The sequence below is a fragment of the Palaemon carinicauda genome, chromosome 5 (genome assembly GCF_036898095.1).
Source record: "Palaemon carinicauda isolate YSFRI2023 chromosome 5, ASM3689809v2, whole genome shotgun sequence".
NCBI classification, from domain to species: Eukaryota; Metazoa; Arthropoda; class Malacostraca; order Decapoda; family Palaemonidae; genus Palaemon; species Palaemon carinicauda.
Genome location: NC_090729.1, coordinates 117,847,461 through 117,852,796, shown reverse-complemented (window position 1 = coordinate 117,852,796; position 5,336 = coordinate 117,847,461).

Here is a 5,336-nt window from a genome sequence, read left to right as displayed (position 1 = left end):
TATATATATATATATATAAATATATATAAATATAAATATATATATACAGTATAAATATATATATATATATATATATATAAATATATATAAACATATATATACAGTATATAAATATATATATACATTTATATATATATATATATATATATATAAATATATATAAACATATATATATATGAATATATATATACATATATATATATATATGTACATATATATATATATATACATATATATATACATATATATATATATATATATATATATATATATATATATACATTATATATACATTGTATATATATATATATATATATATATATATATATATATATATATATATATATATATATATATACATATATATATACATATATATACATATATATATATATATATATACATATATATACATACATATATATATATATATATATATATATATATATGTATATATATAAATATATATATATGTATATATATAAATATATATATATATACATATATATATATACGTATATATATATATATATATATATATATACATATATATACATACATACATAAATATGTATGTATGTATGTATATATATATATATATATGTATATATATATATATATATATATATATATACGTATATATATATATATATATATATATATATATATATATATATATATATATATATATATATATATATATATATATATATATATATATCCTCTCCCATGTAACACCCGCCCAGCTCACAACCGAGCGATCGATCTATTCTGAAGTAGCGTTTTTAATTCTTTCATTCTACCTTGTTTCTAGTAGCCTATTGTTCTCCTGTCTGGTGTTCAGCTGCTGAATCTCAATTTAATTTGTTAAACAGAAACATATGATCTATTAAATTTATTAGCCCTGGTCTAGATATTAATCTCTGGCACCGTCGTTCAATTAGTTCATTATGCATGTTGCATAAGATTTTTCATAATTCTGACCATCCTTTACATTCAGATCTTCCTGGACAATTCTATCCTGTTCGTAATACTAAGCAGGCAGTTAATTCTAATAGCCAGGCCTTCTCCATCATGAGACTCAATACTACACAGTACTCTAGAAGTTTTATTCCAGCTGTGACCAAGTTGTGGAATGATCTTCCTAATTGGGTAGTTGAATCAGTAGAACTTAAAAAGTTCAAACTTGCCGCAAATATTTTTATGTTGAACAGGCTGACATAAGTCTTTTTTATAGTTTATATATATGAAGTATATTTAATTGTTAATGTTTTTAATATTTATCTTAATGGTTCTTTACTATTTATATCGTTTATTTCCTTATTTCCTTTCCTCACTGGGCTCTTTTTCCTTATTGGAGCCCTTGGGCTTATAGCATGTTGCTTTTCCAAGTAGGATTGTAGCTTAGCTATTTATATTGATGATGATAATGATAATGATTTTAGAGTGGACAGCTCGTGAACCCTGATTGCGAACAGACAGATATCTACGCACGATGTGCTAATGATAAAAGAGTAAAATTTCCCTTGTTTTAAAAGTGAGAATTAGATAAGGGTTTATATTTGGTCTTTAAGTTGAACGCTGCTTAATTTATTGAATTCGTAAAGACAATTGGTGTATTTTTTATAATTTAATTAAGAGAAGTATTATAATGAGATAAACATATTAAATTTAGATGTTGACGTCATGAACATGAGTAAGAAGTGGAAAGGTAAAGTCTGATTTTGTTATACACATTACTCCTATAAAGTTAAACTTGGTCTATAAGGGATTTTCCAAAAGCTCAAAAGATAATACAGGATTTTCATTATTATTATTATTATTATTATTATTATTATTATTATTATTATTATTATTATTATTATTATTATTATTATTATTATCACAACCTAAGCTACAACCCCATTTGGAAAAGCAGGATGCTATAAGCCCAAGGCTCTAACGGGAAATAGCCCAGTAAGGAAAGAAGAGAATTAAATAAGAATTAATTAACAATTAAAATGAAATATTGAATAACAGTAACAACAATTAAAATGAATATCTCTTATATAAACTATAAAAAATTCAACGAAATAAGATGAAGAGAAATAAGATAGAATAGTATGTCCGAGTGTACCCACAAGCAAGGGTTTTTGCAATATTATTATTTTAACATGTAAATCGTTTTACCTCAGGATTTGTCCCCAGATTTCGTGGATATATGCCCTAGGATATGTTTAAATCATCGAGAATTCATGGTTAAGTCCCATAGTATTTGTGGTTAAATCTCCTTGTATTTGTGGTCAAATCCCCACAAATTTGTGGTTAAGTCCCCAGTTTGTTTAAATTCCCAGAATCTTGGTTAAATCTCATGGGTATTCGTGATTAATTCTCAGAATGTGGTTAAATCTCCAGACTTTATGATTAAATCACCATAGGATTCATGGTTAAATGCTCCCCCTTCCAATTCATGGTTAAATCACACTAGGATTTAGGGTTAAATTCTCAGAATTTGTGGTTAAATCCCTGAGAATTCATGGTTAAATGTCCTAGGATTTGGGATTGAATTCCCAGAAGTTGAGGTTAAATCCCCCCGAATTCCCATAGGTATTCATGGTTAAATCCCCCAGAATTTATGGTTAAAACACAATAGGATTTGTGGTTAAATTTCCAGAATTCATGGTTAAATAGTCCTACGATTTGTGATTGTTCTCAGAATTTGTGGTTAAATCCTCCTAGGATTTGTGGTTAAATCCCCTTCCCCTAGTTTTCGTGGTGAAATTTCGAGAATTTGTGGTTAAATTCCCAGAATTATGGTATAAATCCGTCAGGATTTTGGGGAAAATTCCCCATACAATTCGGGGATAATTCCTCATGATTTTGAGGGAAATTCCCCTGGATTCTTTGTTAAATCCCGCAGGATTCGGGGTTAAATATTCCTCAGGATTCGGGGTTGTCCCCTCAGGATTTCATGTTAAATCTCCACAGGATTCTTTGATAAGTCCCCTGGAATTTTGGGTAAACCCCCACAACATTCATGTATAAATCCCCCTTGATTTATGGGTAAATCTGCCAGGATTTTGTGGTAAATCCCCCCAGAATTTTGCGGTAAATCCCCCTAGGATTCAGGTGTGGGGGGAGTATGTTGACTTAACTAATTTTACGAGATCATTTGTCAAAGGAAACTTATTAAACTTGAGGTAAACAATGTTCTCGAATTCGTTCAAAATCTGTTGGTTAAAATCGAGTTCAAAGGTTAGCGACTAAAAGGCGGACTTGACTTGAGTAATGACGAGTAACTACATCCAATTGAAAATGGCAAAATTTACTTTAAAAATCCGGGTTTTCTGTACAATTTAAAATTGATGAAACCTCAGATTTAGGTTCATTTAAATGTCTTGATTTTGAAAATCGCCAGATGGAAATGTGCGGAAGAATGACACCTTATTTTTGGTCCATTTAATTCATTACCTCCGCCAACGAAGTTGGAAGGGGGTTATGTTTTACCCCCTGTTTGTTAACGTAGGATTATAATAAGGAATAGTGGTTAATTATCCCCTAGAATTGTCAAATCCATTTTATCGAAGTACTTAGAGAACAAGAAAGTCTTCAGTTTCCTCTTCCAAGCCTTATTATCTCCAGTCTTTCTGACGTCTAGTGGGAGATTATTGTATAGTCTCGCGGCCGCATATTTGAAACCTCTAGAGCCTATACTACACACACACACATATATATATTATATATATATTATATATATAATATATATATAATATATATATATATATATATATATATATATATATATATTATATATATATATTATATATTATATATATATATATATATATATATATTATATATATATATATATATATATATATAATATATATATATATATATATATATATATATATATATATATATAGGTTCCAATGTTTTGAAACCATCTGTAACTATTCTCGAGTCAGCACGAGTTGCTGGCTGCACAATATGTAGCAATTCTCTTAGATATTTTGGACGGCCGGTTCTGATAACTAGATGGGCTAATGTACTGTACATGTTTTAAAGTCAATTGCTTTAAAGGCAGCCAGTATAAATCAATTACTGTATGAGTAATCTAATTCTCTCTCTCTCTCTCTCTCTCTCTCTCTCTCTCTCTCTCTCTCTCTCTCAATCTCAATATTCGTGTTATGACTTCAATAGACAGTAACGTGTTACTAATGAAGAAATCTATGATAATGAATATTTAATAAAAATGGTGAAATTAATATATTTAAAAAAATCTCACGAAAATTTTTAACTAAACCGAGATATTCGTCTGACATTTAAACAAAAAATAAACTTTGCATATTTAATGGCTGCTAAAGATGCTGTGAAGTCTCCCTTGGTATTAAAGGAGTTGTACCTTATTGCACCAGAGGACGAAGAGTGGTTGCAAGACTTCTATTGCTCCCAGACTGGTTTCATTTATCTGCGTTGTGTGGTTAGTTGTTCATTTAGCGTTTTTTTTTGTCATTGCTTGGAAAATTATCTCTCTCTCTCTCTCTCTCTCTCTCTCTCTCTCTCTCTCTCTCTCTCTCTCTCTCTCTCTCTCTCTCTCTCTCTCTACGCCTTTAAAAGATTTGAATTACCTACAGTTAGATTAATTTATAGTCGGAATAGAGATTGAGAGTAGATTGTGTAACAGCCTTACAGTAAACAATTAGCGAACAGGTATTTGAAACGAGAGAGAGAGAGAGAGAGAGAGAGAGAGAGAAGAGAGAGAGAGGAGAGAGAGAGAGAGAGAGAGAGAGAGAGAGAGAGAGAGGAGTGCACTAGATTTCGTCTTTCACCAAGTGTACTTAGACACCTCGAAGTATTTGACGAGAGTAGCGAAGATCAATTTTATTACTCTATTTTATCTTTGTCTGATATTAAAGCAATAGAATTTTAAGGACTTTATAAAGGATAATGGATCCTTACCCCTCCCCTTATCCTGGTGGGTTCCTGGATCTTATCACTGCCTACAGTACACCCCTGTGTTATCTTTGGTGCTCACTCCGCAAAATAAGTTTGCGGCCACTCTATCTAATAATAGATAGCTGCAAAGCTTCTAAGCTTATATTTATTATTAGAATTAAGCTTAATTTACCTGTACATAACTAAATTAATAATATTCTTAATATTTAGTTTTATCCTTTAATTCTACCTTGAAATTAGTTGGGATATCCTCAGTTATGGCTTAACCCTGTTGTGGTCAATTTGGACTTATTAAATTCTTTCCTATGCATTGCCATACTTATGAATGCTATTAGATCCGTTCTCAAATTTTGCAACATACCTACACTTATATCTTGTATTCTAGTCTTTGGTAGTAC